Source organism: Callithrix jacchus, chromosome 18, assembly GCF_049354715.1.
Source record: "Callithrix jacchus isolate 240 chromosome 18, calJac240_pri, whole genome shotgun sequence".
NCBI lineage: Eukaryota > Metazoa > Chordata > Mammalia > Primates > Cebidae > Callithrix > Callithrix jacchus.
The window spans coordinates 29,935,716-29,959,456 of NC_133519.1; the positions used below are offsets into that span (position 1 = coordinate 29,935,716).

The 23,741-nt window shown below is 39.3% G+C and overlaps 1 protein-coding gene across 3 annotated transcripts in view; it reads right to left on the bottom strand.

Annotated features, from left to right (window-relative positions):
- LOC128930103 (uncharacterized) overlaps positions 1 to 23,741 on the bottom strand; it is a 346,098-nt gene that overhangs the window by 282,372 nt on the left and 39,985 nt on the right. Inside the window, exon 1 of one of the 3 annotated variants that reach the window (XR_013529530.1) lies at positions 16,696 to 16,808. The exons of the other annotated variants lie outside the window; for them this stretch is intronic. The gene's annotated coding sequence lies outside the window, so the exon portion shown is untranslated. Of the gene's footprint in view, positions 1 to 16,695; positions 16,809 to 23,741 lie in introns of those variants that run through there. 3 annotated transcript variants of the gene reach the window in all.

Here is a 23,741-nt window from a genome sequence, read left to right on the forward strand (position 1 = left end):
TGTGCTGGCTCCTCCTCATTTTCTAAACTCTAAACATCAACCCTAAACCTCTTTTATTCCATAATTATGTTCATCTCCAAGGCCAGAACTTTTCAAAATGTGGCTTTGCAACTCATTAGTGCATTGTAGTCAATTCTGAAGGATGTAACTGGTATTTTTGATGAAATAAAGTAAAATATAATTTGAAATGTCAGAGTACAATACATGTGGTAAAGGTTGGCTTTGTTTCATGAAACTTTGAATCAGAGTATGTGTATCTGCGTGTTGTGGGGGGAAGGTGGGAGTGTGTGTTTATCATGTTGTAATGTGACATGAGTGAATTTGTTCTGTGGCTTGTGGTTTATAAAGTTTAAAAAGCACTGTGTAAGGTGATCTCACCCAGTGTCACGGCTTTACACACCACATCTATGCCACGATTTGTAAAAACAAATTTACATCTTCAATGGAGCTTGATTGCTAAATTTGACTCACCTACCCGTCTATTTAGTTGATAGCTCAATTTGGATATCCATCAGGTGTTTCAAATTAGCATGATCAAATCTGAATACCTGCGTCTCCACGTGCAGGCCCTACCTGCTCTTCCTGCAGTCTTTCTCATCTCAGAATGTGGAAGCTACCTTTCTGGTTCCTCAGGCCAAAAACTTTGCAGTCTTCTTTAACTTCTCTCTCTCTCGCATAGCCTACTTTCAGTGCACCATCAAATTCTGTAAGCTCAAACTGTTGCATGTGTGGAGAATCTGACATTTGTCATCACTTCCACAGTCACCACTCAAGTTTAGTTGAGCTCATATTATTCTAATCGCTTGCTGCTTCTTCACTTGCCTATCTGCAGCCTATTTTCATATAACAGCCCAAATGACCCTGTACAAATATAAATCAGAGCATATCTCTTCTCTAACTTAGAACCTCTTAATAGCTTCTCAAACTCCTGCAAGTAAAATCCAAAGTCCTTACAATGGCTTCAAGGTCCTAAATGAACTTTTATACCACACGGCTCCTCTCTGACCTCATCCTCTACCACTCTCCTTGTTACTTTTTTCCCCAGCATTTGTCTCCTTGGAGTTATTTGAACTTGTCAGTCATGCATCTACCTCAGAGCCTTGGCATATACTATTCAATATTCCTGAAAATTCTTACACCAATACATGGTGATTCCATCATTGCATCAGGTCTCTACTTAAATGTCACCTTATTTGCAGGCCCTCTCTCTACTTAATATCCCTGTTTTCATACTTTAGTTTTCTCTATGCCACATATAACTATGCATATAAGAAGGCTTAGATTTTTTTAAGACCTGTAATTAATCGTTAAAAGAGTGAACAATATGAAATGTCAGTAAAGAACAATTTTCAGGGAACCAAAGATGATCTACACATATAAAGATTATTAAAGAATAGAAAAATGAATATATGGATGAGGATAAAATTGAGAGAAAATGTCAGTATGACAAAAATGTTTAAAAGTTAAAATGAGACAAAACATTAAAAGTGGAAAAGCCAAAGTCTACAAAATAAATGCAAAAACAAAAATAGCCACAAATATTAGACCTCCAAGAGAGTACACACATACACAAAGAAAACCGTCCTACAAAAGATCCTAAGTTGATTTTACAAATAAAAAATGGGGGAGGGGCCAAAATGGCTGAATAGGAACAGCTCTGCTCTGGACCTCCCAGTGGAAATGATTTCTGCAGTTCCAACTGAGGTACCCAGTTCATCTCATTGGGAATGGCTAGGCAGTGGGTCCAACCTACAGAGGGAGAGCAGAAGCAGGGTGGGGTATCGCCTCACCCGGGAAGTGCAAGAAGCCAGGGGACCTCCCTCCTCCAGCCAAGGGAAGCCATGAGGATCTGTGCTACCCAGTCAGGTTACTTACACTTTCCCCACGGATTTTGCAGTCTGCAGATCAGGCGATTCCGTCGTGGGCCTACAGCAACAGAGCCCTGTATTTCAAGCACAAAACTGGGTGGCTGTTTGGGCAGACACCAAGCCAGCTGCAGAGCCTTTTTCGCACCCGAGCGGCTGATGGAACGCCAGTGAGACAGAGTCATTCACTCCCCTGGAAAGGGGCTGAAGCCATGGAGCCAAGGCGTCTTGCTCAGCAGGTCTCACTCCCAGAGCCCAGCAAGCTTAGAACCACTGGCTTGAAATTCTCACTGCCAGCATAACAGTCTGAAGTTGACCTGGGATGATAGAGCATGGTGGGGGAAGGGGCATCTGCCATTACTGAGGCTTGAGTAGGTGGTTTTTCCTTGACAGTGCTAAGGAGGCTGGGAGGTGTGGACCTCAGCGCAGCAAAGTGACTGTGACCAGACTGCTTCTCTAGATTCCTCCTCACTGAACAGGGCGTCTCTGGAGGAAAGGTAACAGCTCCAGTCAGAGGCTTACAGATAAACCCTCATCTCCCTGGGACACAGCACCTGGGGGATGGGTCACCTGTGAGCACAGCTTCAGCAGATTTAAGCATTCCTGGCTGCTGGTTCTGAGGAGAACAGCTGATCCTGATAAGAGGGATTCTCCCAGCACAGTGAACCAGCTCTGCTAAGGGACAGACAGCTTCAAGTGGGTTCTTGACCCCCCAGCTTCCTGACTAGGAGACACTTCTTAACAGGGGTCAACAGACACCTCACAGAGAAGAGCTCCACCTGGCATCAGGCTGGTGCCCCCTCTGGGATGAAGGTTCCAGAGGAAGGAGCAGGCAGCAATCTTTGTTGATACCCAGGTGAACAAGGTCTGGAGCAGACCTCCAGCAAACAGCAGCAGATCTGCAAAAGAGGGGCCTGACCTTTAGAAGAAAAGCTAACAAACAGAAAGCAACAACATCAATATCAACATAAAGGACTCCCATGCAAAAACCCCATCCAAAGGTCATGAGCCTCAAAGATCAAAGGTAGTTATATCCATGAATATGAGGAAAAAGCAGCACAAAAATGTTGAAAATTCCAAAAATCAGAATGCCTCATCTCCAAATGATCGTAACTCCTCTCCAGCAAGTACACAAAACTGGATGGAGAATGAGATTGACAAATTAATAGAAGCAGGCTTCAGAAAGTGGATAATAATAAACTTCTCTGAGCGAAAGGAGCATGTTCTAACCCAATGTAAGGAAGATAAGAACCTTAATAAAATGTTATAGGAACTGCTAACTAGAATAACCAGTTTAGAGAAAACCAAAAATGACCTGATGGAGCTGAAAACCACAAAACAAGAACTTTGTAAAACATACACAAGTTTCAACAGCTGATTCAAACAAGCAGAAGGAAGAATATCAGAGACTGAAGATCAACTTACTGAAATAAGGCAAGAAGACAAGATTAGAGAAAAAAATAAAAATGAATGAATAAAGCCTCCAAGAAATACAGGGTTATGTGAAAAGACCAAATCTATGATTGATTGGTTTACCTGAAAGTGATGGGGAGAATGGAACCAAGTTGGAGAACACATTTCAGGATATTATCCAGGAGAAGTTCCCCAACCTAACAAGCCAACATTCAAATTTAGGAAATAAAAAGAACACCACTAAGATACTCCTTGAGAAGAGCAACTCCAAGACACATAGTTGTCAGATTCTTCAAGGTTGAAACAAAGGGAAAAATGTTAAAGGCAGCCAGAGAGAATTGTCAGGCTACTTACAAAGGGAAGCCCACCAGACTAACAGCAAGTCTCTCAGCAGAAATCCTATAAGCCAAAAGAGAGAGGTGGCTGGTACTCAATATTCTTGAAGAAAAGAATGTTCAACTCAGAATTTCATATCCAGCCAAACTAAACTTTATAAGTGAAGGAGAAATAAAATTATTTTCTGACAAGCAGATGCTGAGGGATTTTATCACCACTAGGCCTGCCTTACAAGAGCTTCTGAAGGAAGCACCAAATATGGAAAGGAAAAACCAGTGCAAGTCACTGCAAAAACGCACCTGAAAAGACCAAACAAAGTCAAATTGTCTGTTTGCAGATGACATGATTGTATATTTAGAAAACCCCATCATCTCAGCCCCAAAACTCCTTAAACTGACAAGCAAATTAAGCAAACTCTCAGGATACAAAAATCAATGTGCAAAAAATCACTAGTTAAAAGTCCTTATACAAAGGCTGGGATGTAAGAAAAGTCCACCACAAGTTTTGTCTTGACCTTTCCTGGGCCTTAAAGCATGACAAAATAACAAAGGAATTCTTAACAGGACCCATTTAGGATTAAACAAGAGTTATTGTGGGTCTGAAGGAACTCCCCAGTCCTCCACAAACAAGTTTATTGGGGGTCTGAAAGAACTCCTCAAACCTCTTTGATTTAGCAGGAGACAAGATAAGGGTAATCATCCCAGCACCTGGACCCAGTTAGATTAAGTAAATCTACTGAGGCTCCAGAGAAAGGCCTATAGGAGTCAGATCTTTCTTAGTATATATTAAAAGAAGTTAATCACTTATGTCTTTAGATGAATGCACACTTACACGTAGACATATAGCTGAGAAGGTATATAGGCTTAGGAAAACTGTAATTTTGAGTTGGTCTGGTGATAATTTCCAGGCATTCTCCCTGCAACTGGTTACAGAAATAAAAACTCTCTTCCTTCCCAGTTCATCTGCATCTTGTTATGGGGCCACTGAGAAATAGCAGCCCGACCCTCACTTTGGTCTTGGAACAAAATTTGGCACACCAGCCAGGAAATAAGGATGGGGCTGCATTCAGTGGCTGGCAACTTTCGATGAGGCAGTCTTCAAGAGGATCCCAGAAGCTGCTGGGTGAAGTTTTCCCCAGGGACCCTCCAGAAGCTGTTCTTGCACAAAGCTGCGTGTCCCTTTCACTACTGGGGAAAAACAGAGATCAGGAGTGGATGTGCTCAAATGGTGAGTTAACCGGATTCTAGGCCAGGAGCCTATAATTTTCCTATCTGGGCTTGTTAAGTCATTGCTCTGGTACCGCCAAGGGAAGAAATAGTGCTTGCTCATATATCCGCTTTGCGTTTTGGTTGAGATCAGGTTTTGAGTTGGTTCTGAGTCTGTTTTGCCTGAGTGTACTCCTCCTTGTGTTGTTTAAAATTTGTCTCCACTTGTTTGTGTATCTGTCTTATTCCTTTTGATGCCATGTAAACTTGAAAATGGGGGGTATGGGGTCCATTCCTGCTGAGAGGCCTCTGGGAAGGAAAAAATTTTTTTTTAGGAGTTCATTGGTTAAAAGTCAGCTTAATAAAACCTAATATCCAAGATGTGTATATGTATGCGTGCATGTCTGTATTTAGAAGGTCTTCATGTATTTGTTTTAATTTCTGTCCTAGGACCTTGTCTTTCTTCTCAGTTGGCTGAATTCTATTTTCTTCTGCTATTAATTCTATTGTATTAATAGCTATTACAACAAACGCTACTCTGGGGTTTTTAAGAAAAAGTGTAATTTAGACACTTAGAAATGCCTTTGGAAAAAAAATTTTAAGCTCCCTATAAAAGCATCGCATGGTCTAGTCTCATAATATTCTCCAATTTTGAAAACCCAGGATTCAGTGTGGGCTCTGCCCAGAGGTCAAAGATCCAGTTAAAAGAAAGGAAAAAGGAGCTCTTATTAATCTATAAAATGTATTGACATGCCTAATATGTGTATGTATTTGTCTTGTGTACACCATATTTCACTACTAAAAATATATAAAACTTCTAATTATTTGACTCAAAGAAAAATAAAAGCACTTAAATACTTTAACAGAAAAAAGGAAAGACTAATGAAATGCCTTTTCAAGTTTATGTGACTTAAGCAAAATCTTTAATAAATAAGCTAGCTTTAAAAATTTTTGGTAACATAATATTAAAAATATCTTGAGTTGCCAAAATACATTTTTGTTTGTAGGTATTGATCAAGCAATTTCATACTTACCTCTGCCAAATACTATAAGGTACTTGGCATAGAGGCTACAAAATTAGGTTAAAAGTCAGCTTAATAAAACCTAATATCCAAGATGTATACACGTATGTGTGCATGTTTGCATTTAAAAGACCTTCATGTATTTGTTTTAATTTCTCTCCTAGGGCCTTGTCTTTCTGAGCAAGTCTTTAAATTGTTCAATTTATTTTGGAGTGTTAAATTCTAGATAAGTCTGGGGACACATGGAGTTAGACACTGGAATAAGTCAGACCTTATGTGCCCTTCTGTCTAGGTCCTAAGCTCCACACCTAGTACATAATTAAATCACAAACTTACCAAGGTTTTTACCATAAATAAAGGTTGCTAAGAGTTGACAGTGTAACATCTATTTAAGACTACTGAAGAAACAGTTTACATGCAAGGTATGTAAGGAAAGTAAAATATACTTTTGGTTAAAAGATGATAAGGAAGCATGAGAATGTGAATTTTTGCCTTTTAAAGGTTAAAGGATTGTTTTAACCTTTAAAAGGCAAAATAAAGATGAAGGTTTAAGCAAGTTGTGGAGGGTTGATTGTAAAGGACATTATGTGTGTAAATATATTGGCTAGAGTTAAAGCAGTATCATCCAGTTTTTCTGTAAATGAGCATTAAAATGAAAGTGCAATGGGTTTCTCTGAGAGCACTAACCTGCTCTTTAACAAAATTTGTACAGGGTTATAAAAGATATATAAAAATCTTATTTTATGGTCAAACATTAAATTAGGTAAACCTATCTAGTAGGATTTATTAAGAATTGGGTTTAACACTAGTAGGACACTAATGTAAAGGTGAAATTTGGCTTATTTGGTATAAAAATCATGCAGAAAGCATTGTCATATATGTGATGGTGTTTGGCTTTTTTGGGCTATATTTGTATAAAAAGGTTATTGGTATGGGTTCCAAAATCATGTGAAACTCCTATCATTCTGATATGTCTTAGTGTATGTTATCAGTAATAATTATAATTGCGATGTTAAATTATTTGGTGCCACAGAGGTAACAGATTTCCTTGTCAATTGTTGTCTTGTTTTGGTCCTCTTTAGGTGGTGCTCTTGAATGCAGGTTTTTAATAACTTTGGAGATTGTGACATTAGAATAGAGAAAAAATGTTCAGGACTCTTAAAGAACTAAAATATTCATTAATATCAAGAAGGACAGGAATTAACTGTATGACCTGAACTAATAGGAGACTGAAGTGATCTTTTTGACTTTTTGCTTAAAATGTTGCTGATCCTTTGTTTTGCTTTTCAGAGTCAAGAAAACTTTTCTTTTGTGCTATTAACATTTTTAACAATTAAGTAAATATATCCCTATAAACAAAATTGGAGCATATTTTTTTTCTCTCTGCGTGGTTCGTCTAGAATTTGGAAACTATCTGTGAGTATTCTTAAATTATGATAATATAGTTATTTGCATAAGTGCAATAAGAATCTGTTTTCTTTTGTAACATGACACAATTGGAAAACCTGGTTATTTTACCAAGGCTTTGACTGGAATGGTGTGCTCTCCTTGAAGGAATCAAAAAAGCTTTATGGAGCCAATAAAGGCCTTGAAAAACTGGCCTCATATTTTGTGTACACAGTAGTCCCTGTACAGGTTTATGACCTGTGATAAATAAAGAATGTCACTTTCTGACAGGCCAGGAACCCCACGTTATCTTGGAACCTCAAGAGGAGAGGAATTCACCCAACTCATAGGTATTTGATGGTACAAATTCATGGCTGGGCTTGGCTTTAAAAAGGTCATATCTCAGATTTCTTCTATGGAACAAAATTCCATCAAAGCCAGTTTAAAAGGCCTCTGTGAAAAATAATTATTCTTGCTGTGCTATATACAAATAATGAGGCCAAGTATAATAAAGCAAACCAGTCCTATCATGATTTGTCTTTTAATAAAAATGGGAAACTGGAGAAAGAAAACTGATGCTTCAAAAACTATAGCATACCTGGTGTTAAATTCCAGTCTTGTATGATTTTTTTTTTTTGGATTTTTATTATTTTCTGCAATTTGGATTAAATTTAAAAATGTTTTCAAATTTTTCCTTTTTCTTTTCCCTTTTCCCGATTTTTCCTAATTGGAAATCACTAAAACCTAAGCTGGGCTTTTTTAAAGCTCTGTGAACTAAAGACTAGATGTTTTAGCAGGCACTGCCTCTAAGCTCCTGAAACAGAGAGTGCTGCAAGGACCAAATCAATCTCTTCTACTTTAGCATTGAGTTCGGTGCCCTAGAACGACGACCCTCTCTCAGCAGGAAGTAGACAGAAAGATTACAACACCCCATCTCCCTACATACAAGCATGATAGAAATCATGCACAAATTGACAGTGGGAATGTGGCAGGCCAGGTCTAACAACTGTTTCAGTACTGAGTGGTTAAGTTAAATATCAAAAGCCAGTGTTTTTATACAAAGGCTGGGATGTAAGAAAAGCCCACTAAGAGTTTTGCCTAGACCTTTCCTGGGCCTTAAAGCATGACAAAATAATGAAGGAATTCTTAACAGGACCTGTTTAGGATTAAACAAGTTTTATTGGGGGTCTGAAGGAACTCCTCAAACTTCCATGATTTAGCAGCAAACAAGATAAGGGTAATCACCCCAGCACCTGGACCCAGTTAGATTAAGTAAACTTATCGAGGCTCCAGAGGAAGATCTTCAGAGCTCAGGCCTTATGGATTAAAAGAAGTTAACCACTTATGTATTTAGATGAATGCACACTTACACATAGACTTTGTTTTTTGATTTTGTCTGGTGATAATTTCCAGGCCTTCTCCCTGTAACTGATTATAAAAATAAAATAAAAACTCTCTTCCTCCCCAGTTCATCTGCATCTTGTTATTGGGCCACTGAGAAATAGCAGCCCAGCCCTTAGTTTTTTCTTGGAACAATATCACCCCAGGGAATGGTCTAAGTAAGCTAGCTCTAAAAGTTCTAAATGAACTTCAACAGTTCTGCACTTTCAGAAAGCAATTAAACTCCCAGCTGTGGCATCCAAGGCCTCTCAGGACTATGCAGCACATTCCTTCCCATTCATTTCTCCCCTTGCTGCTTTTACACCAGCAGAACTAAAACCTTGCAGCTAACTGCCCAAAGGAGCCACATTATTTCAAATTGTCACTTTCCAGGTCTGTCGCTCATTCTGGATCACTCTTCTACCACCCTGAACAAACACCAGCAGTCTCTTCAGGACCCACCTCTTCATTAAAGCCCCTGCAACACCCTCTCATCTCTTCCCTGTCTTCTACAGAAATGATCAGTTCTTCCACTGAATTATCATCCTATCTGATAAATAAACCAGTTATGAGGCTGAAGCTCCTTGAGGGTGAGAGGCATTTTCTCGGGCCTCTAACAGGAAGCGCAGTACCTGACACACAGAAGGATGCACTCACTGAGCTTTTCCTCACTGAAGAAGAGGTGAGAAATATGGGGAGCGGGATGCAAGAGGACTTATCCGAATCTTCCACTAGACTATAATCTTTGAGAGTGGCAACACTGTCTCATGCAGCGGGCCCAAACCTTCCCGCTAGATTCTCTTAAGGAGTGCACAACCTAGATCTCTCACATGCACAGGTCATGGTAGGGTTCACACTCCTATGAGAATCTAATCAGGTAATACTCACCACTGCTCACCTTCTACTGAGAGGCCTGGTTCCTAAAAGGCTACAGACTGGTGCTGGGCCATGGCCAGGCCTTGGGGACCCCTGGTGTAACACATTTTATCACTGTGTTTCCAATGCTACCTCCGTGCCTGTCGTGCAATAAATGCCCACATATTGATTGAAAAACTGAATGAAAAAATGGAAATCTAACAAATCAGCACCAAAATGGAGGTCACTTCTTCATAAGAAGGTAGGAAATAGACTTGGATGAGAAATATTATTTACTGTGACGTCAAGCACTGCCTATAAATGATCTCATGTATCCTCCCAATTTGTTAAAGTTGGAATTTATGGTGCTTGTATAAGAGAGGATAAAACTGAGACCCAAAACAGTGGAAACCATTCACCCAAGGTCAAACTAGGGTCAGAGGTCAGATTTGAAGTCAGGTCGGTCTGAGGTCAAAAATTCTATTAAATGTCTTGGAACTGTTTTCTCTTCAATAATAGAAATAAGGGACAATGCCAGTAACTGGATGCCAGAGAGAAAAATGTGACAGTGACAAAAAAAAAAAAAAGGAAGAAAGGCAGGGGATATTTGGGTGATTGCAGGAAATCAATGACCTAAGAGAAACAAGAAATGAATGGGGAAAGTCAAAACAGGGAATAAAAAGTAAGGAAAAGGAGCCCAGGGAGGACAGACAATGACAAAAACTGAGCTCAAGGAGGCTATTAAAGGCAGGAAATGCTCAACAGTTTTGGAAACAATTTGAACACTATCGAGAGCAAACCCACAGGGCCTTTCTGCAACTTCAGCACCTCCGGCTGCTAAGCAGATTACAGTAAAATCCAGAAGTAGGGCAGAAGAGCAGCTTTGCGTGGGAGTTCAAAGCCACATCAGCTCCAGGCCAGGGGGATTGCCCCGGGTAGGGACAGCCAGGGACCTGTGCAGGGTGTGAATATTTCATCAGAAGCGAGCAGGGACACAGTCCCGGGCACAGACAGCAGGAGCACACTGTCTTCGTTTCAGGGGCCTGGGGGAGCTCCCCAGAATGAGGACAAATATATAGTGGAGATGAGAGTACAGGCCACAGCTTTATGATTCTAAGGCTTCAAATATGACTTAAGCTTTGAAGAGCGGGAAGGATGCAGATGAGTGGAGCGGGGAGGAAAGGGTCTTTTAGATGGAAAAACACCAGGAGCAAAGGCTGTAGGGTGGGAATTTTTGCTTAGTGGGTAGGGAGCATGAGTGCACATGTGCAAGGGGTGAGAAGAATTAACAGGGGCATCTGTAATACACTTGTCTTGGGAAATGAAAGGAAACAGGACTGAATATATACTTTAAAAAATTTCTAGCCCAATTTAGACTGAAGTTTTACATGGAGTATATCTTTCAGATCACAGCATTAGTTTAAAACTAGATGTAATTTCAGAGAACCTCCATAAGCCCCTCATAAAATGGGACCAGTCAGTTTACATGGCTTGATCAAGGAAGTTTGAAAATAAGAATATATTTTCTGTTGTTAAATAAGTTAAAGAATAATGTTCACTATTAGGGAATTTCAGGGAAATATAAGACCTCCCTCTCTCCTTCTCTCCTTCTCTCCCTCTCTCCCTCCCTCCCTCCATCCCTCCTTCCCTCCTTCCCTTCCTTTCTTCTTTCCTTCCTCTCTTCTCTTACCTTTCCTTCCTCCCTCCCTCTTCCTTCTTTCCTTCCTTCTTTCTTTCCTCCATTATGATGTACTAAATACCCACTGAATGCCAAGCACATAGTAAGTGAACATGACTGATATGATCATTACCTAAATGAAGCTTCTCCAGTAAGAGGTGAGAGGGTGGGAGCTGTGGGAGTTGGTGGCGGTACAAGGCTGCCTCTATCCTATTCAATAACCTCAATTTGGCTTTTTTTGGTCCAAGTAAGAAGAAGCTCAGTAGTTTGTACTCAGCTTTCATTTCTATTTCCTGAGTTTATCAAATAACTTTCCACAAAAATAGCTATGCTTAACAAGAATTAAAATGATGCAAGCAGTTTGTAGATTAGTAAACGTAGTGACAAAACATGTGGGAAAGGTTCAGCCTCTGTAATAATGACAAGAAAAACAGTTTAAAGCAAGTATTGCATATTGATTGAATTAAACAAATAAATGTACTTAACATGATTATATATAAAATAATGAATTAGTTCAACCACTTTAGAGAGCTATCTGGCAGTGTAAGAGCCATAGGATCATTATACCCTATGATTTAGTCCTTTCATTTTGACCGTATATTTTAAGAACAAACAAATAAAAGGTGAATAATCAGAAATAACACTGTTTATGGTTGTTTCAAAACTTGAACAAGCTTCAGAGACCCAGCAATTTCCATGACTTCCTTGGTATTCCCTAGAACTTCTGGCCAATATCCAATCTTCACTTTCATCTTCCCTAACCCATCTTCCAGATAGAGGACAAATTTTCTCATGAAAGTATCCAGTAAAACTCAATAGACTCAATATACAGTTATTTTAAAAGTCAATACAAATAGGAAATGGCTATCTACGTGTCAAAAATGTTCTTTCTTTATAAGCAAATCCACTACAGGTTGGCTCATTGAAATGACAAACATCAGGCCGGGTGCGGTGGCTCAAGCCTGTAATCCCAGCACTTTGGGAGGCCGAGGCGGGTGGATCATGAGGTCAAGAGATCGAGACCATCCTGGTCAACATGGTGAAACCCTGTCTCTACTAAAAATACAAAAAATTAGCTGGGCCTGGTGGCGCGTGCCTGTAATCCCAGCTACTCAGGAGGCTGAGGCAGGAGAATTGCCTGAACCCAGAAGGTGGAGGTTGCGGGGAGCTGAGATTGCGCCATTGCACTCCATCCTGGGTAACAAGAGCGAAACTCCATCTCAAAAAAAAAAAAGAGAGAAAAAAAAATGACAAACCTCCTCTAGCATTTACAAGTCTGATTTTTAGCATAATTATTTGACAGACAGACTGGGAACAGAAAAGGGTCTACAGAACTACCTGATAAAATGTCATTGGATATAAAAACCAAACTCCACTTAAATGGTTAAAAAAATAAAGAGGAATTCGAACTTCACATGCGACGCAGGGATCCCTCAACCTATGATAACAGGAACAGCTGGAAAGAGTCACCAAGGCGTAGGTACATGGGGACGTGAGGAATGTCCTGGGCCTGCATTTTCCCGAGGTCATTCTGCAGACAATACTTCTGGAAATGGTAACAGTGTCCTTTGCTTCCCAAAGGATTTTGAAGCCAAACTAATGTGAGGAAAACTTGGAAAAGCAAAGCAAAAAAGTTTGCTTCTCACAGGATTTGGGGTTCTGTGTCTTCCCAAGAGCGGAATCTGCACTGAAGCAGTTCCCAAATTTGTTAAAGGAATCCTGTTTGCCAGAAGCATCTGGAGGGTTGATGTCAGGTGGAAGCCACTTAAGAGAACCCTGGGATTTGCATTTAATTAACTTTGTAAGAAAAATATTCTGTAAAACTTTAAACAAATGCGAATTATGCCTGTAATCCTAGCACTTTGGGAAGCCGAGGAAGGTGGATCGCCTGAGCTCAGGAGTTCGAGACCAGCCTGGCCTACAGGGTGAAACCCTGTCTCTACTAAAGTACAAAAAAAGAAATTATCTGGGCATGGTGGTGGGTGCCTGTAGTTGCAGCTCCTCCTTGAGAGGCTTAACTCCCTGGAGTCGAAACTTGGAGCTAAAGCACAAGAATCACTTGAGCCCAGGAGGCAGAGGTTATAGTGAGCGGAAAACGCACCATTGCACTCCAGCCTGGGTGACAGAGGAAGGCTCCATCTTAGATGATGGGGGATGGATGCAGCAAACCATCATGGCACGTGTATACCTATGGAACAAACCCGCACAATCTGCACATGTACCCCATAACTTAAAGTATAATAAAAAAATTTTTTTTTAAGAACGCTAACTACATTGATTATGTTTTGTCCTCTGATCTTTATATTTTACACAATTGTAGTCATTGTATACATATTATTTCATACTTAATTTTTAACTTGACACAGTATTCCATTATTTTTTATTATTTCCAAGTGTTGACAGTTAACATTGCTGTCATTTAAAATACTACATAGTTACAATTTTGAAATAGCAGAGTACACAACTATTCTCAATTCAACAGACATTTATTATTAACTGTTTAGAATCTGAGGTTCTCAACACCTTTCCTGCCCCTAAACATCACGGGGTAAAATACATCCTCATCACCAATGTTGGCACACTCTGGCAATTGTTTCAGAATCTTCCACGTTAGAGGAGGGTTGGGGTGGGGGCTGTAACTGCTAAAGGGACTCATAACCACACATGATTCCCATTGCCCCTCTCCACTACTGCCCTACTTGAGAATCTCTGTCTCAAACATTATGAATCAGACACAGTCCCAGTCCTTAAGAAGTTCACAAAAAGTCAGATACAGATACATAGACACACATATGCATGTGCACACACACACACAAATAACACTATAACATAAGGCTGTGTGTGATGTAAGATGATGTCATATTAAAATAAATAAATAAAAGTTGTAAGATGTTCCACAGAGAAGAAAAGTGACTTCTACTTGGAACTTTTGGAATGAGTTTTAAGGAAGATACAGTCTTTTCCTCCATTTTTTCCCTCATCGCACAAATTTAGTTCATCAGCAAGTCCTTCAAAATCTAACAATAGAGAACACTTACTGAGTGCTGACTCTGCACCTTGGACTCTTTAAGGTGCTTTATAAGTATTAACTTTAGTCTTCACCATATCCCTGTAAGAGGTATCATCTACCTGATCTTACAGACAGACAAACTGAGTCATCATGAAGTTAAGTAAGTTGCTAAAGATCCCACAACTAGCATTAGAGTTTGGATGAGCTCACAGAGTCTAAGTCCAGAACCTGTATCTCCACGCCTCTACCGTTGACTCCCTTCAGTTACATCCCCCTACTTTTCTTCAATCCCACTCCCTCCACTCCTGATGAAGACACCGTCTTCTTCTGCTTGGACTTGTGCATTGGCTTCGTAAATGCCCTTCTTACTTCCCCATCTTCCCCCTTTGTTAATCAATTCTCCTGGGTCATCCTGGGTGATCTTTCTAGAACATATGCCACTTGCTGTTTAAACCCCTTTAGTGTCTCCTACCTCGCCTAGAGTAAAACCCAAGCTTTCTACCAAGATCCAGTGAACAAAAAGTCCTGCATCACCTGATGTCTACCCAGCTCACCACCTCACCTCACACTAGGCTCCACACACTTTGGCTTCTTTTCTTTTCTTCCAGATCTTTCCCTCCACTGGGACTTCACACTTGCTCCTCTCTGCCTGGCATGATATCCCCAGGCTCCTCCCACGGCAGGCTCCTCAGCTTCACTGACCTCCCTATCTGAAAAGCATCCTTCTGTCGTTCGCTCTCACATCATATTCATTTCCTCTGTAGCACTTTTCTTGGAAGTGTTTTTAATTGTTCACTTATGAATCAATTGTCTCTGCTAAACTGTAAGCTCCCTGAAGACAGGGTCTGCCTTATTCGCTCCTGTTTCCTCAGCAGCTAGCACAGTTCCTGGCATACAGTTGTTGCTCAATAAATATTTCTTGAATAATGAATGAGGAGTATATGTGCATAAATAAAAATGCCAAATTGAATTCTCATGTGTCGAAGTGGCTCCTGCCTGCCTCAGGCTGAACATGCTTTAAAAGAAAGTAAAACGCCAGGAAACATATCAGTCTCACTTATGCTTTCTAGACTGTGTGGCACAGTGTCATGGAACAAAAACATAAGATGAATGTTGGAGACCTAGGGCTTCAAAATGTCCCAATTGACTTATTTTACAAGCTATAAAAAAGAATACAATGAGAGGAGGAGGAGATGGAGCAGGAGGAAGAAGGGAAGAGGAGGAAGAAGGGAAGAGGAGGAAGGGGAGGAGAAGAAGGAGAATGAAAGGGACAGAGAAAAGCAGAGGAAATGCTAATATTTATTCATTAGGTCCTATACTAAATGCTTTTATGTATCAACTCATTCACTTCTTACAACAACTCCTAGGGTTATCTGTCCCAGCATAATTAACTATCCCCAATATTAGTGGCTGAAACAAAAGGCCACTAAAAACAAAATTTACTACAACTCACAATTATGTCATTTAGGAATCTGAGCAGAGCTGGGATGGACCATTTGTTTGTTTTGCACAGCATTTACTTGGTGGAACTATTATCTGATCTATTCTAAATAACCCCCTGTAAGAAACATGAAATTTAGTTTCAAGAGATCAAGGTGCTGATCTCTATAAATGGCTGTAGGACCTTGAAGAAGTCACTTCACTTTCCTGTGTCTCTTTGCCTGTAAAAAAAAAGGATTACACTTCCTTCCAAATTTGGGTATCTATGATTCAAAGTTTTAAAAATCCTTTTGCGTTACCATTCACATTTGCTGTGGGATGAGTTCCCCCACTTAAAATAGCTACTTCAATCTATTTCCAGCAGAAAAGCCTTGTCTGTTCTTGGTTGGAATGCAGCCACCCTTACAGTAGGAAAGGCTGCCTGATTTCCTGTTTGTAGCAGGTACATTCAAAGACACACAGAGGTATCTTTGTCCAGTAGCACCAGAAGTCAATATTCCTAAGAGCATGTGGAATATGTAGACTTTTTATTATCTCAGGGAATATGTCCTATAAAGATGCCCTCTGCTCCTACTTTTTCTCCTTTTTTAAGAGTATAGCTAGAGAATCAAAATAGTTATCACAGGAAAACAACATCAAACTTTCATTTTCCAAGGCAGTTACCACAACAAATGCACATTCTTGCTTTGGGCTTTGAAGAATTCCCTTCATTTCCTCTGTTACTGGCTGTCAGTGGGTTTGGGTATGACACACCTTCTCTCTCACTCACAGCCATAGAGGTAAAGGGTATGGAGAGAGAGTAAGCCATGACTCATTTTTGCATCTTTTGGTTTTTGATCAAATGCCAACAGATGGCAAGAGATAAATAAATGAGTCTTCAATAATGGGGTATGTGGAAACCAGTAACATTATGGGTGATTATTCAAGTTTCATTATTAATTTTCTTCTTCCTAAAATTGTAAATAAATGTAGCACAATAGGCAAAGGACACTATCCTAATACCTTCTCGGAGTAGAAAGAAGTTGCCTTCCCAGCAACACTATTTAACTCTGCGTGTGATTTACTCACACATATTCAAGTAAGAGGTAAAGTAATAACAGCTTACCATAAAACCCTGGAGTTTCAGATCATCACGGCAAATGTACATTATTTGTGTAACAAATTATAGAAAGAGCTTCTCTTTTTAGATGCATTCATTTTCTTTCCTTAAACACAACAAAAAGGGGAAAATGCTTTCTAAAATGACCATTATCAACATCTTATGCAACCTAAGTAGTATAACGAGTTGGAAAGAACATAAGATAAACCAGCCCCCTCATTTTACCAAGAAAGCAAACTATGATTCAGAAATAAATGACTTGCCCAAGAAAACAGAGGCAGAGGATAGTCATGCCCAAACTAGGCCTCCTGAGCCTCATCACAGAGCCCTTTTCAGCAACCATGATGCTTCTGAAAGAGATGGCCTCGGTATTTATTCCATTATTCCCCTGAACTGTGACATTTTGGGTAGATGTCATGGTTTAGGGGAATAATGGAATAAAATCTATTATCATCTTTTGGATAGAAGATGAAACAGCAGTCGTCCCTTAAAAGCACAGTATCTGAAATACAGCAGGTGCTTATAGATATCCATGGAAAGAATATATCAAAAATGGATCACTTGGGACAAAAATAATAATAATCTGACCTAACAACCACAGCTAAAAAAAGCCTTAAGGATGATAGCAAGTGGTAGCGTGCTAAGCGTTCCTTGATGTAATTCTCACCTTCTCAACAATATTTTAAACTCTGTAGGAGCTGAAGCTATGCCATTTACATATTTTGCTTCCTTCATACCAGAGTGTCAGGAATATTGTTACAAATCCCATATTTTTGCTCCTGAAATCAGGACATATAATGTGAAAAGAAGTTTTTCACTGCTTCTTGTCTAGTGGATGTAATTATTGTTGTTTTAATAGCTTTATTGACATGTAATTCACATATGATATGTTCGGTCATTCAAAGAGTAAAATTCAGCGGCTCACCAACTTGTGCAACCATCATTCCAATAAATTTTAGAACATTTTTGTCACCTCAAAAAGAAATCCCGTATCTCATGGCCATAATTTCAACCTCCACCCCACCTTATCTCCCAGCCCTTGGCAGGCACTCATCTATTTTCTGTGTCTATAGATTTGCCCATTCTGGACTTTCCATATGAATTGGGTTACACAATATGCAGTCCTTTGTGACTAGCTTCTTTCAGTTGGTATATAATATTTCTAAGGCCCATTTGCATTGAACATGCATCATTACTGCATTTCTTCTTATGGCCAAATAGTATTCCATGATATGGATATAGTATCTTTTGTTTATTCATTCATCATTGATGGACATTTGGGTTGCTTGCACTTTTTGGCTGTTATGAGTAATGCTAACAGATTTTTTGGAGGATATAACTGTTATTTCTCTCACATATGTATCTAGAAGTAGAATTGCTGAATTATTAGCAGATGGTTTTAATGTAGAAATATTTGAGTTAGTGAAACATTTTTTATGAATTATGAAGGAAATGAGACCCAATAATTGAAACAAGATTCCATCTTATATATATTGATGCCAAGCCTAAGGGAGGAATTTATTCATCTTTTTTGAACTGGCTTTAAGCCCAGAGTCGATCCTTGTCTGTTTCTCTACTCAATAAATCCATTGAATGATTCTGAAAATGCATACTTAATATTAGGAACTTCACAGAGCTATAAATATATATATCTATATATTTCACCTCAGACCTCCTCAGGCAGAGGAAGACCAAAGAAAGACTGCATTTCTCATTTTCTTAAAAAGACATCAGCTGTCTGGATAATCTCAACAAAACTTTACATTGTAAAGTTGCAAATAAAATTATTAATAGCAGTCACATTTACCAGACAGTAGAGATTTGTGTACAATAGACACACTCTATTGAAATTCTATTCAGATTCAATGTGAACTCTATGTTTGTGTCCATGTAATAAAATCTAGAGGCTGGCATTACTGTTTTAAAATTGGAATTGTATAGTTTATACACCCTTGTTTTTGAAAATCATCTGCTCCTATGTTTGACCTAATTGGGAATTCGTTTTTGATCAGTAGCACATCCCTCACCCAGTGTGTGGCATTATTTATTTAGCAAAATATGATCCACTTCATAACGGTCTGCTTTATATCACAGCTTCCAGGAACTCACTGTGGTAAAAACTGGGGACTTTCTGTACCACTTGTGTTGGACTGTACCTTCTCTGATCTCACCATCAGCTCAGTGGAAGGTGACTCCCCATGTGTTATCAAGGTAGCACTGGCAAGAATGTGAGGTGGTGACCCTGAGGATGGTGGTTCAGACTCTGACCACCAACAAGTACCTACTAGTGACAAGACTGTGCTCTTTATGCCTCTCTTCCGAGGAAAATTCAAGGACTTTGTTAACTGTTATTTACCCAGCTGGTTTAATCCCCCTGGCTATTGACCTTCAACATTTGCTAATGCAACTGAAAAATCAGACACTTTGCTTTGTATTCAATGTTCTGAATGTCAGAGCTTAATCTGAACACACTGGGTCCTAAGGTCTTAGCTCAACTATCTAATGGCCTTCACACTAATAATAATCCAGAGTTCCTTTTCAATTATGAAACTATAAAATGTGACAACAGCCTATTTTATCTATCATGGTCAGGATTATTATATTCAATTCAAAGTCCTGTGACACAGGGAAAGAAGACCACTTTGGAACACCTGTATCCAAGCCTTGGCTCTGCCATTTGAAAAATGAATACTTTGGATAAATTACAATCAATCAGAACCACAGTTTACTCTTTTACAAATTGGAGGTAATTATAGTGTGGTAGAGACAATATAGCATGTGTTTACCAAATCCTATTTTCCTTTTCCTGGACAAGAGAAAGTCTACATTTCTCAGCCTTCCTTGCAGTGAGCTTGGAGCCAGGAGAACTGAGCTGTGAAGAGGGAGATTTAATTCCTAAAAACATCCCTCTGGAAGCTTCAACTCTCTCACCTTCTGCTATGGTAAGCTCAGAGGCTATGTGTTGTGATGTTTTCTGTGTTTTCTTAGATTGTGTATTTTCCATGTGACATCCATCAATCACAGGCAAACTCATGGCCAAAGCTTTCACCAGTACATAAAAATCAAATCACAAACAAAATGATCCTGAGTCCATACTCCTACTGCTCTCTTTATGTAACTCTCACATACCAAGCCACTATTTCTCCTGCCCTAAATCACCCAGGGCTGGGTGCCAGAAAACTAAGGCCCAGAACCTATCTTTAATAGCCCAGAGCGCCCCAACATTATTCTAACTATCCAATCCTAAGCTTCTTCGCCTGCCCTGCCTCACCTTTCCACAAGAAAACATGAGGAAGCTTCTGGGCCAGGCCTTCCCCTCTGCCTTCTTCTACCTTCTGACTGACTCTGTGCTTCCCCAGGTGATCCTGTGTGGTGCCCTGTACTTCCCATTTCTAGAGGGCCTGAGGAACTACCAGCTTTCCTTTCAATGGCATTGACCATTCCATATTGTCACTCAGTCACTTTTATAAAGTAAGACACAGACACAAATCAAAATAATGGTTTCATAAGATGAAGAATCCTTGCTGACCAGCATTGGACTTTGCATGACAGGGTGCTCAACATTTCTTTTGCTAAAACACTGAAATGTTAGCAGTTCTTTGTTTCTGCAGCTTACTTAAACATGTTCTGACCAACAGAAAATCCTAACTTTTCAAGGTTATTTTAATGGTTAAGAAAAACACCAAATGTATGTAAAGTACATAACAGTTCATAGTACAACGTAGGAACTCAAAAAAGTGGTAATTACTATTATGATTATTATTCAGCAACAATCTCTAGAAATACTATATGTAAATAAAGCAAATCTGTCTCTCTATTACCCCATCAGGTGGAAAAAACGAAACAGATTTTTCACCAAATATGCAGGATATGTTTGAGACATTCAGACTTAAAAAAGAATTTTGGTGTTAAAAAAATACACTTTGGCAGTTTGTTCAGAGACAGGGAGTTGCCCTTCAGAGAAGCTAAAAGCAAGGACAAAAAACTTACTCACGGGGAGAGGCATTCTGTCCTAGACATTACAGACAGCAAACAGTAGTGACTTCAAAGGAAGCCCATATCAAAAGATAAGTACAGATGCTCTAGAGTATAGTCATTGTTTTGCTTCCAGTTTCTTCTCACGTGGACAATCTATGTAGCCAGGAATCAGCAGGATTTATTAAGAGGTAGTTGATGATGCATAGCAGGTCACTTTGTGCATCTCCTCACAGTTTATAAAGCAGCCACAAACATTTTCATAGCCATATGAAGTGATCGGGGAGGCCATTTGCTGTTAGTACACAGAGAAGTGAGTTTCCTGTGTGCAATGGCAAGTTACCCTCCCTTTCCACTTCCATATGTACTCCCAGAACTTAGAGATTATATTTTTTCCCAAACATAAAACCAGAAAAAGTTTATAGGCAATGGATGCCATTAGGATCACTTTGCTTGAGGCTTAGGTAAAGAGGAGTTTAACTCAATAACTCTGTTGGGGTTTAAAACCAAAAGTTTTACAGAACTATGGAACATGCTCTGCGTTACTTGTAGCTCTATATTTCTCTTGGAATAATCACAGAAAGTGGCAGCAGCTGCACAGAACTCAAGGATTTTCAACCCTGGATCTCTGGCCAAATACTAGAGTTATCTACATGACAAACGCGCAGGAATAATGTCATTTTCCAGAAAAAAAGTATTATAAGTTGTGGAATGAAAATCTTTACCTCCATTCTTATGAAAGAGGCAAAATGGACCTGAAACAAGTTCTCGAAGGTGTTTCCTGCAACTATTACCACCCCTTGCCCTTGGTGACTAGGGCTGTCTAGTGAATTGTTCTTGTGACATAGATCAGTCATTTGCAATGTTTTCTCTGCCCCAGCACACCTGTGCAATATAAGATGTTTCCATAAGTTACAGTGGCTCACTTCAAACAAGATTTGTAAAAGACTACATGTTTCCACTCCTTTCCAGTACAAAATAATAATGCTGTGTTTTTCAGTGCTTTTAAGACATATTTAACAGTATGCTAAATGTGAATACATTCCATTGCCTGAGGGAGATAAATCGATTTCCATAAAAATGAGAAGCAATGTGAGACTTCATATACATTTGAACTGAAGCACACCTAGTGTGCTTCTCCTATGTCCCTTCTGGTTCTTGTCAATATTAAAGAAACAAAAATGTTATCAAAAAGGCAAAAATTAATAAGTGCAGTGATGCACTTCATTCTGTTTGTTAGAAAAGTAACGTGATTTATTCTATTATTCATTTAAAGTGTATTTAATCGATTTCCCATTATTTTCAAATAGTTGCTAGCTAGCTAGCTAGCTAGCTGTCATTATCTAGAAGACTCTTAGGACTACCTTCTGAGGGTCAGAAGGAAGTTGTTTGCATATTATCACCTAGCAAATGAAAATGCTAGAATCTGGTGTTAACTAATTTATTTATAAATGTTGACCATGGCAGTTGATGAGTTCATTTACTGTTAATGGAAACTGTATAAGCCTCTATTAACTTGATATTATTTGAAAGTATATTTAGAATTTCCAAAACAGGTAAAATTCAACAAGTTACCCATTTTTTTAAATTTATTTTTTTATTGTACTTTAGGTTCTGGGGTACAAATGCAGATCATGCAGGATTGTTGTATAGGTACATATATGGCAATGTGGTTTGCTGCCTCCATCTCCCCATCACCTATATTTGGCATTTCTCTCCATGTTATCCCTCTCCAATCTCCCCATCCCCCTGCTGTGTCTCCCCTGCCCTCACAACAGACCCCAGTGTGTGATGCTCCCCTCCCTGTGTCCATGTGTTCTCATTATTCAACACCCAACTATGAGTGAGAACATGTAGTGTTTGATTTTCTCTTCTTGTGTCAATTTGCTGAGAATGATGGTTTCCAGATATATCCATGTCCCTGCAAAGGACACAAACTCATCGTTTTTTTGTGGCTGCATAGTATTCCATGGTGTATGTGTGCCACATTTTCCTTTTCCAGTCTATCATCAGTGGGCATTTGGGTTGGTTCCAGGCCTTTGTTATTGTAAACAGTGTCACAATGAACATACGTGTGCATGTGTCTTTATAATAGAACAATTTATAATCCTTTGGGTATATACCCAGTAATGGGATTGCTGGGTCAAATGGAATTTCTATTTCTAGGTCCTTGAGGAATCGCCACACTGTCTTCCACAATGGTTGAACTAATTTACACTTCCACCAACAGTGTAAAAGTGTTCCTATTTCTCCACATCCTCTCCAGCATCTGTTGTCTCCAGATATTTTAATGATTGCTATTCTAACTGGCGTGAGATGGTATCTCTATGTGGTTTTGATTTGCATTTCTCTAATGACCAGTGATGATAAGCATTTTTTCATGTGTTTGTTGGGCTCATATATGTCTTCTTTTGAAGTGTCTGCTCACATCCTTCACCCACTTTTGAATGGGTATATCTATTTTTTTCTTGTAAATATGTTTTAGTTCTTTTCAGATTCTGGATATTAGCCTTTTGTCAGATGGGTGGATTGAAAAATTTTTTTCCCATTCTGTTGGTTGCCAGTTTACTCTAATGATGGCTTCTTTTACTGTGCAGACGCTCTGGAGTTTAATTAGATCCCATTTGTCTATTTTGGCTTTTGTTGCCATTGCTTTTGGTGTTTTTGTCATGAAGTCCTTGCCTATGCTTATCTCCTGAATGGTTTTGCCTAGGTTTTCTTTTAGGGTTTTTGTGGTGTTAGGTCTTATGTTTAAGTCTTTAATCCATCTGGAGTTAATTTTAGTGTAAGGTGTCAGGAAGGGGTCCAGTTTCTGCTTTCCACACATGGCTAGCCAGTTTTCCCAACACCATTTGTTAAACAGGGAATCCTTTCCCCATTGCTTGTTTTTGTCAGGTTTGTCAAAGATCAGATGGTTGTATATGTGTGGCATTGCCTCTGAGGCTTCTGTTCTGTTCCATTGGTCTCTGTCTGTTTTGGTACCAGTACCATGCTATTTTAATTACTGTAGCCTTGTAGTATAGTTTGAAGTCAGGTATCATGATGCCTTCAGATTTTTTCTTTTTGCTAAGATTGTG